Source organism: Symphalangus syndactylus, chromosome 4 (assembly GCF_028878055.3).
Source record: "Symphalangus syndactylus isolate Jambi chromosome 4, NHGRI_mSymSyn1-v2.1_pri, whole genome shotgun sequence".
NCBI lineage: Eukaryota > Metazoa > Chordata > Mammalia > Primates > Hylobatidae > Symphalangus > Symphalangus syndactylus.
Window position 1 is genome coordinate 18,713,834 of NC_072426.2, and position 10,847 is coordinate 18,724,680.

Sequence of the window (10,847 nt, forward strand, 5' to 3'; positions counted from 1 at the left end):
TGTGACGGTTTAGCATTTATATGGAACATCTTCTGCTACTTGAGATAATGGGAATACAATTGATCTAGGAGCCTAGGAGGGCTAGAAGCAAGGAGCCAGCAAGTGTAGACACATTCCAGAGGGCATTATGTCAGACATGCAAGTGCTGCCTCAGTTTTTTTTTCCAACACTCAGCTTTTTCCCAACATGCCTCCCTTCTCTTTTTTGTAAAAGAGGAGGTATCATTATTACTATCATTATTACTAGCATAAAAGGTGGCCTCTTTTAATTGAGCAAGGCAATTGCAGGCTGTGCAGCGCTAATTGCTAGTTGGTGATCCAGCTTCATTTTTCTTAGCCCTTATTCAAACTGGAGTCACTCTGGTTTGAATGCTTCACACATATCTCTCCTTTCCCTTTTACAAGAGGACCCTTAATCCTAGGGGTTGTAGAAGGATGAAGGTCCATCTTCTGTAATTTCTTCATGCTGAACAGGGGCAGTGATATTCCTGCCTAACTATTAGGGTCTCTTGTATTCAGGGTAGAGAGGAGCTGAGTTAGAAAGCATTGGTCCATTAAGCATTGTGACTCTGGTCGGTCTTCCTTCCATCTTCACATTCAGATTCAACTGGCTCATGGCTTGTACTGGGGGAACCCGGTCCATGGTTGGGATCCATGGGTCCCTCCAGTCTCCTGTTCCATGGTCGTACACATCTTGAGGGCATCCACACAGTTCAGTCATATCCTGCAAAAACACAAGCATACCCTCACCCCCACCTTACTAAATCTACTGAAACAGAAGCAAAAACTTTTGTGTATGTAGCCGGGAGGCCACTAATAATGAGAAACAGGCCCCTTTTAACACAAGGCATAGGGAAAGCAAATAGAGGCTTTTCAAACCTTTAATTTGCACTGTACAGGTGGTCCCCTAGATGCTGTGGCTCATGATAAATCTTCAGATGTTTAGTGGACACCCACGCTGGCACCTGATTGTCACCTGGAGAGACACAAGCAAATCCTCTTCCCCAAATAATTATCTTTCCTTTTTCCCAGCTCCCTTCGTGTGCATCCCTCCACCACATATCCTGTACAGCCCCCTTTACCTTCCTTCCGTCCTGTCAGGCATTGTTCTGCTGCAGCCATGGGTTGAATTACAGTATTAACAGCCCTTAAATCTGTTAACATTCTCAATTTCCCTGACTTTTTCTTATTGACAAATACAGGAGGATTCCAAGGGGAGAAAGTATGTTCTATATGACCCTTTTGCAATTGTTCCTATCACCAGCTCTTTTAAAGCCTCAGTTTTTCCTGTTTCAGCGGCCATTGGTCCACCCAAACTGGTTTGTCAGTTAGCCAAACAAGAGGAATGGGAGCTGGAGGCTCAACAATGGCCACTCCTAAAAATGACACCCTAATCCAGTCTGATCTGTTTGTCCTTTTAATTCTAAAAGTTCTGATTGGCCTTGTTTGTCTTTTCCTAGTCCTTTTCCGTGGGCGATATCCCATATTTCTCATCATTTGTCTATTGTTACTACTATATTGATCCATAAGAATAGATATTTCAGCACGTCATTGTTGTAATATGTCTCTATCCCATAAATTGACAGGAATAGGTGTAATGATAGGCTGAATTGTCCCTTCGTGACCATCCGGCCCTTGACATGGTAAAATCAAGGAACTTTGAAAAACTTCTGAGGCAGCTCCTACTCCAGCAGTGTGAATGGATGCCTTTTGCTTAGGCCAGTGTCAGGGCCATTGATTTATAGCAATAATAGAGACATCAGCTCCAGTATCTAGTAGTCCTTCAGAATCTTTTCCCTGAATAGTTACTGTGCAAATAGGTCTTTTGTCAGACATTTGATTAACCCGTATACAGCCTTTCCTACTACCAAAGCCTCCTGTTCTCTTCACTGTGCTGGTTCCTAGTTTTAAGTAAGGTAACAGCAACAACTGAGCAATTCTTTCTCCTCAGGAAGCAGACCTCGGAGTTGAGGAACTAGTAACTAATTGAATTTCTCCGGTATAATCAGAATCAATTATTCCCGTATGCACAGTGACACCTTTCAAATTTAACTAGACTTTCCAAGTAATAGACCAACTGTTCCTGTTGGTAAGGGTCCCCTAACTCCCATAGGGACCTTTTTTGGTGTGGCTCCCCAGGAAATAAGGAGAGGGGAATTGTGCTGCAGAGGTCTATGACAACACTGCCTGCTGTGGCAGGGGACAATTGTTGTACATTTGTAAGGGAACTGGCTGTGCTGGGTATGCCTCGGTTTGTTGAGGGGCTTGAGGCGGCCCCTATTCTTGTTTCCTGAGAGAGGTTGTCCATCTTTGCTAATTTTAGAATGACATTGACTTGCCCAGTGATGGCTTTTTTCACAACGGGGACATACACTGGGACTTTTCTGTTGTTTGATGGTAGCTCTTGCCTTTTGATTTCCTTTTCTACATTCCTTTCTTGTGTGTCCAAATTGCCCAAAATTAAAGCCAGAGGCTGAGAAACGGGGCATATTATTTCTGACTCTTAATCCAGCCATAGCCTGAGCTAAAAGAGTAGCCTTATGTAAGTTACCTCCAATGCCATCACAAGCCTTAATATATCCAGGTAAAAGCCTTCCCTCTCAGGGGTCTAATAGCAGTTTGACACTCTGCAGTAGCATTATTGTATGCAAGAAGCTGCATTACAAATCTTGAGCTGTTTTATCAGTTATGGTTTTATACACAGCCTCTTGGAGCCGAGCAATAAAATCAGTATGATTCTTTAGATCCTTGTCAGACAGAACTGAAAGAAGGATATTTTTCCCCTGTAACATTTATCCTTTCCCATGCGTGTAAGCACACAGAGCGCAGCTGAACAATGGCAACATCCTCCATTACTGCTTGATTTTCTAATCGACCCCAGTCGGGTCCGACTCCCATTACCTGTTCAAAGGAAACAGGCACAGGTGGTTGTGCTTGTGTATTTTCCCTTGCCTGAGTTTGAGCTTCATCAGCCCACCAGGTTTTAAACTGCAAGTACTGAGATGGAGTGAGAATAGATTTTGTTAAAGTATCCCAATCATGTGGTATTAATCGATTATCAAGAGAAACATTTTTTCATAAACTTTGCACAAAAGGAGAGTTTGGCTCATATTGACTAATGGCTTGCTTGAATTCCTTTAACAGCTTAAAAGGAAAGGTGGTCCAATTAGCTATATTCTGTCCTCGCTGCTGGATTATAGTTACGGGAAATTGTCATGCTTCAAGGTCTCCCTCAGCTCTGGCCTTTTGAATAGAATTTTGTATAGCACCACCAATTGCTCCAGATTTTAATGCTGCAACTACAGGAGCAGTAAGTTTTGTAGCTAATTCATCTTCTCACCCATTAAGGGGAGAGAGAGGAGGTGGCCTTTCACTTAATTCAGCAGGTGGGCTAGTAAAACATACTTTTTTTTCAATTTCCCTTTCTTTTATTTAATTTCCTCTGTTTCCTGTTCCTCACATTCAGAATCTGAAGTTGGTTTTTTACACTTGTCCTCTTCCTCATCCGAATCTGCCTCATCATCTGTTTGAAATGGCTCAAGAGCTGCTTTTATTAGCGCCCACATTGACGAAACCGAGACTGGAATTTTTGCTCCATCTTTATACGCTTTTTTAAAAATCTCTGCCAATTCTCTGATTCTAAAGTCTATATTTTATTTAAAAAAATAAATTTCTTTTAAAAATTGAGACCAACAGTAATAACCAACAGTTATTCCTTAAGAAAAATAAAACTTTTATTGCTTTTAAATTTTAGGGTTATTGTATTTCAGGTTCATGGCTTCCCTTAGGATATGAGCTCAGAATGTTTGGTTTCTTGTAAGAGATATACATATTTTTATTATAAATGTATGAATATTGAGCACATAATTATGTGAACATTGATCACCTCCATGAATGACTCTCAGCAAGAGACTTCTATATGCAAAGTACCACAGCAGGTGGAGCTACAATGAAGGTTCAGGACTTGTGTCTCCCAATAAATAACATATCATATGTAAAATGCTCATCTCCTGGATGAGCATCCTGGTGATGTGATCCTCATCTGTTTTCCCAGAACAATAAAAATAAGCTATCCTTCATATACAAAGAAAATGTGGCAACCCAGTATCAGTGGCACGTGACTTTGACGTTTCTTGTTTCTTTCAGCTGTAGTAATAGGTCTTTTCTGAATTATCTATTGTTGAACTGTAATCACATGGCAGGGACCAAGAATTCTAGGTTCCTTATCATCTGCAGGTGCAGCCCCTCAGGTATTATGCAGCTGCAGTGAGGGGTGTTTAAAGCAGGGAACCATATTGACTAGAGTTTAGACAAGTGATTCTCAAACTTTTGTGTGTGTCAGAATCAACTGGAGGGTCTGTCAACCTATAGATTGCTGATCTCTGACCCCTGAGTTTCTGATCCATTAGCTGTGGGTGGGGCCTGAAATTTTGCATTTGCAGCAAGTCCCCAGGATATGATGTTGCTGATCCAAACACCTAGAAATATTTCTCTATTAATATTTGTATTGTGTCCTCTCTCCATAGGATTTTACCACTCAAAAATCTTTTTATAAACCAATATGATATCAGATATGGATATAGTTGACTGGCAGACATGGTTGCATAAAATCTATTGATGGGGACTTGCTTTACTGAATTTTCTATCAAATCACATAACAATGACATTTATCTGTATGCTCACTGCTTTACATTTATTTATAAACATTAAATGGAAGTATATTTGGGTGAAGTACAAAGATAGATAAAATTAGATTTAACAATAGGAAACATATTTTCAAGAAGTATAGTTCAGTTTTACTCTTGGGAAACATACTGTTACAGAAATAAAAGTAAATCATGTCCTAATCTGAGAGGCCTGAAATAACACTGCTGAAATTTACATACTTTGTTGAATGAGAAATTTAGAAATGTTTATTCCCAAGAAGTCTAGGTTCAAGATGTATATAAAAGGATATTGATAACTCACATGTATTAGTTGTTTATTATTTGCTAAGCATTGTGCTAGATGCCTTCGTCTTATAACCTTATGAGATAGGCACAGTATTTGCATCCTTGTTTTAAAGATGAGAAAACTGAAGCTTAGAGATATTAAGTGACATGCCATACTCATACCTCGGCAGGATTTGAGTGAAAGTCTGACTCTCAAATTTAAGCTTTTAATTAGTATCCTATACAGATTTTATAGGACAAATTTGTTAAGTCAGAGATACAAGCCCTCTGTGTTGTCACCTTTTAACAATCTTTCTTCCTTCAGAGAACTCCCTTACCCTTCAAGTACACAGCTTCTTCCTGATTTCTAGGGATCCTTCTTTATTGAGAAATTTCATGCTTTATTTGCATGTTAATGTTTTCATCTCTTTTCAATTAGAGGCTCTGTTTCCTATTGAAGTTTTAGGCAATATCAAGTAGGATTTTTTTTTGAACAAAGAAAAATTCTTGTCTCTGAAATCATACTATTTCTGAGGTTAAGTTTAAAAGCTGACCTGCTTGTGTCATATTAGGATTCTTTCGATCTTAGGAGAGCGAGAACAATGGAATTCTTGAACTTTGCCCATTCTTTCTTCTGGCTCTGCTCTTGGTGAGCTCTATGGACTTGACCAAGTCACCTACCCAATTCACATCTCTGTTCTCATCCACCTTTTGTTTTATGCATGGTTAGTTTTCATATTTTGACATCTCTGTGGCATGATCGCTTTGAGCACAATATTTAAAAATCAAAGAGGCCAATGCTTTCAATCATTAGACTTGTTTTAAAAGGCAAAGAAACTATTGAAAACTAGAGTTGCATTTCATGCATTTTATGCATGCCTCTAACTTACATTAGAGGCTAACTTATCATGTTTATTTCTTGTTTATGAAGGTCGATTTTGTAAGAACTATTCTGTTCTGGTTTTTACTTTTTATTCTTACTAAGAATCTGTGAGCACTACTCTTGAAATGCTTGATCTGACCCAAGTTGACAAGTGCTTATTTTCCTTCCTGAAGCAAAAGCCTATTAACACTTCAAAAGGTTTCAAACCATAAGATTACCATTACTCCAAATATTCTCTCCAATTCAAATTGACAGTTCCCACTCCTTCAAACACTTGGTAAAAGAGCATGTTTATCTTTAACTTCAGAAGAGTATAACACAGAAAGTGTAAAGTGTTATATAAAAATTTTATTCCCAGGGTATCAAAAGATAAAAAAAAGCAAGGAAAATTACATTATATGTCTTTCAGCAATCATTTTTTTCACTAATTTAACATTTATTGAGGGCCCACTATGTGTTGTTGAGGGCCCATTATGTGTGAGACAGTGATGCTGCTAGACGCAGACCGTCTTTAATAACATTTGAATGTGTAAGATTTTTACCTTGGCTTGCTTCATAGAAATTTCCATTGGTATAAAAATAAAATATTCATTAAAATAATTTGATAGGATGTTCCACAGCCAGTTCTATACTTCTATGTGTACAAAATCAGAAAGAACCTCTTATTTTCCCTAGAGCAGATCTTGGGGATGTTACATACCAGTTCACATTTATTGAGTGCTTGTAGGTGCTATACCAAGTGTTGAATGGATACTATCTCATTTAATCCTCTCAAGAGTCCTCAGACACAACCATTATTATCACACTTCTGTAGTTGTGGAAACAGGCATGGAGAGCGAACTCACTTGTGCAAAGTTACACAGCATCAGTCAGGATTCAGATTGTTTTCTGTTGACTCTGAAGTTCATGCCATTAACTGCTATACTCCAAAAGGTGCTTGCCTAAAGATGGTCTTATACTTTTGACTTTGTAGTCTCTGAAGCTTAAGTACCTCTGGGTTTTGCAGCAGCAATGGACATAGAAGCATGTATGGTAATAATAATGGTAAAGCTATCAATTGTAATAATTATAACGGTTAATAATATAAATGATAGCAATTATAACAATATAATTAGATAACATAATAATTAATATTTTATAATGTGTTATATGTTAGTAATATTATAAAATAGCTACCGTCAATAACCCTTGCAATATGCTAGACAATGTTCTGTGCATTAAACCATGCATTCACTCATATGGCTTAAAAGCAAAATATAAGAGAAGCCAGATGGAGGGATCTTGAGAGACATACTGAGAAGTTGGAAGGCATGTCTTTTACCTATTAAAGCGCTGATGGTGTCAAACATCCAGATACTTGCAAATTTTGGGAAAAATAGATAAAATTTTTAATTTTTATTTTCATATTTAAGTTCTTTAGGTTTGGCTTTGGTATCAACTAAATGCCACCCCAAATGACAGTACAACAGGGTTGTCACATTTAACTCCTTTTTGTTAGTAAAATATAAGAAAAAATAGTGAGGGAAGATATGGTACATTCCAGTAAATTGTATTCACCTTTCATATTATGTTTGTTCTCATGGCTTTTGAAGAGTAAGAGCACCAGGGAAAATAGTTGCTTTAGTTTCATTATCAGCTCCTCTGATAATGTGTTGGGGCCTTGGCCACTACAAATTGTCATCTTTGTATTCTGGGACTACCAACACTGCCATACTTGTGTTCTAATGCTGTTTGGAGCTCACTGTTGGTCGGGAACATGATTCTGTGTTTTGGATGTTTTCAAACTGAATAATATTGTTTGCTTGATATCATCTATTGCTATGCTTTTTAATTCATCTTCTGTATTAGAGCATCATCTGGTAAGTTAAAAAAAAGCATGAGCTCAATTTCTAAAGGTTCTGATTTAATTAATCTGGTATTTTTAAAAAGACTCCCCGGGAGATTCCAATTTGCAGCCACTGATTTCCCAGATGCCCAGCATTTTATTAGCTTCCATCTCTGAATTACAATGTCTTTTCTTCTTAGCACCATGAACAGGATGGCATCAAAGTAGAATTTCTTCAGCCTAGTCCTCTGAAATAAGTTTAAGAAGCCCAGGCCAAATATGCAAAACATAGAATTACAGGAATGTCTCAGGTTCTTTATGTTGGCGCTAGGAAATCAGGGGATCCTTGTGTGGCTTTAGGCCTAATTTGGTTTAAATTGACTTGTTAATACATTGATTTAACAGCGATTTGTATAGGTACTTTTAGGAAACCAGGCTGATAATTGGTCTGTTACATATATGTGTTCCTGTTTGTGTCATTGTCTCAGTAAGAAGTATTCTATATTGCTATGATCGGATTTAGTCCAGTTTTTATGTGGCCTTATTGCTTTTAGTGGAAGAATTATTTTATTATGTTCTTTTGTAACTTTGTTGATCAGTTTTTGTAGTTCTATTATATAATAATGAAGTAGAACATGGTTATTGTTCATTATGAAACTTACATACTTTATATAAAGAAAATTATTTAAAGAACTTGGTGGTAAATAGATTGGACAATTATTATTTTTCATTTCATCTTTTTTTCTTAAATGATCAGTATCATGTAGCTTAATTAGGTTTTTTTTTGTATGTTTTTATTTTGAAGGGGGAAACTACTACTACTACCCTTCCTCTAGCATCCATAATTATTGCTAAAGAAGTTAAATTACCATCAAGAAATTCAACAGGTAAGAGAACTACATTAGTTATTATTTAGATGTTGAAGAACTGATTGAGTATATTTATATTCTTAAATTTTGTATTAATAATTAATATTTCATTAGAAATTTTTGACATGGAAAATAATTTGTGGAAGAGCTTTTTCCTTATAGAATAAAAGGCCTAGAGAGACTTCTGCGTCTTCCCCACTCGTCTTTCAGGCAACTGATGTTCTGAACCATGTAACTTTTCAATTTTTATTTTTTCCATTTTGTTTTAACATAAAAAGCAACACACATTTAGACATTCTAGCAAGGTACAAAGAAGAAAGTGAAAATCACTCATAATCCCATAATGATTGATTTTTTTTATCATTATTTTACTTTAAGTTCTGGGATACGTGTGCTGAACGTACAGGTTTGTTATGTAGGTATACATGTGCCATGGTGGTTTGCTGCCCCTATCAACCCGTCATCTAGGTTTTAAGCCCTGCATGCATTAGGTATTTGTCCTAATGCTCCGCCTCCCATTGGCCCCCATCCCCCGACAGGCCCCAGTAGGTGACGTTCCCCTCCCTGTGTCCATGTGTTCTCATTGTTCAACTTCCACTTATGAGTAAGATCATGCTGTATTTGATTTTCTGTTCCTATGTTACTTTGCTGAGGATGATGATTTCCAGCTTTGTCCATGTCCCTGAAAAGGACATGAACTCATTCTTTTTTATGGCTGCATAGTATTCCATGGTGTATATGTGCCACATTTTCTTTATCCAGTCTATCATTGATGGGCATTTGGGTTGGTTCCAAGTCTTTGCTATTGTAAATAGTGCTGCAATAAACATATGTGTTGCATGTGTTTTTATACTAGAATGATTTATAATCCTTTGGGTATATATCCAGTAATGGGATTGCTGGGTCAAATGGTATTTCTGGCTCTAGATCCTTGAGGAATTGCCACACTGTCTTCCACAATGGTTGAACTAATTTACATTCCCACCAACAGTGTAAAAGCATTCCTATTTCTCCACATCCTTGCCAGCATTTGTTGTTTCCTGCCTTTTTAATGATTGCCATTCTAACTGGTGTGAGATGATATCTCATTGTGGTTTTGATTTGCATTTCTCTAATGACAAGTGATGATGACCTTTTTTTCATGTTTGCTGGCCACATAAGTGTCTTCTTTTGAGAGGTGTCTGTTCATATCCTTTGCCTACTTTTTGATGGTTTTTTTTTTCTTGTAAATTTGTTTAAGTTCTTTGTAGATTCTGGATATTAGCCCTTTGTCAGATGGATAGATTGCAAAAATTTTCTCCCATTCTGTAGGTTGCCTGTTCACTCTGATGATAATTTCTTTTGCTGAGCAGAAGCTCTTTAATTTAATTAGATCCCATTTGTCAATTTGGCTTTTGTTATAGTTGTTTTTGGTGTTTTAGTCATGAAGTCTTTGCCCATGCCTATGCCCTGAATGGTGTTGCCTAGGTTTTCTTCTATGGTTTGTATGGTTTTAGGTTTTACGTTTAAGTCTTAATCCATCTTGATTTAATTTTTGTATAATGTGTAAGGAAAGGGTCTAGCTTCTGTTTTCTGCATACGGCTAGCCAGTTTTCCCAGCACCATTTATTAAATAGGGAATCCTTTCCCCATTGCTTGTTTGTGTCAGGTTTATCAAAGATCAGATGGTTGTAGATGTGTGGTGTTATTTCTGAGGCCTCTGTTCTGTTCCATTGTGCCTAGAGATGGAAGTTAGTTCCTGATCTGATAGCCTATTTCAGCGTTTATGATATTGAAAGTCATAGAGTCTGCCTTTTGTGTATCAATTCTGTTCCAATTTGGATCTTTTTTCCTCACTGGGAAGAGTAACTTAATTTCCTTCCGAAATATTTTACGTACTTTCAAAGAAGAACTTGAACATAGCACACATGTATTTTTTATGTGAAATGAAGCAACTCCATTTAATTTTTGTTCATAATGCTGATATTCCATGTACTGGACAAATTTTAACATCTCTTGGATCTTTCCAGTTTCTCTAAAACTCATTTAAATTTGTGTGATTAGGACTAGACACAAGCCTAGGAATGTAGAAAGGTGAGCCAGCAGTACTCTGATAGTTATTTGTGTATCTCCCACAACCCCAATGGGAAGCTGGAATGGGAAGCTGGAAAGAACCTTGAAAATTGATGACATCGTTGAGAAATAGAATCAAAGGCAACTTACTGCTGCTTGTGGAGACAAACTCTTATTTGTAGAAGCCATGGTTAGTTGGCTGTTTTTGTTACTTGTGAATGAGCACATTCCTAATTGATATATATCTCTAATAGTTGCAATGTTGGTATTATATAGCAAAATAAGAGT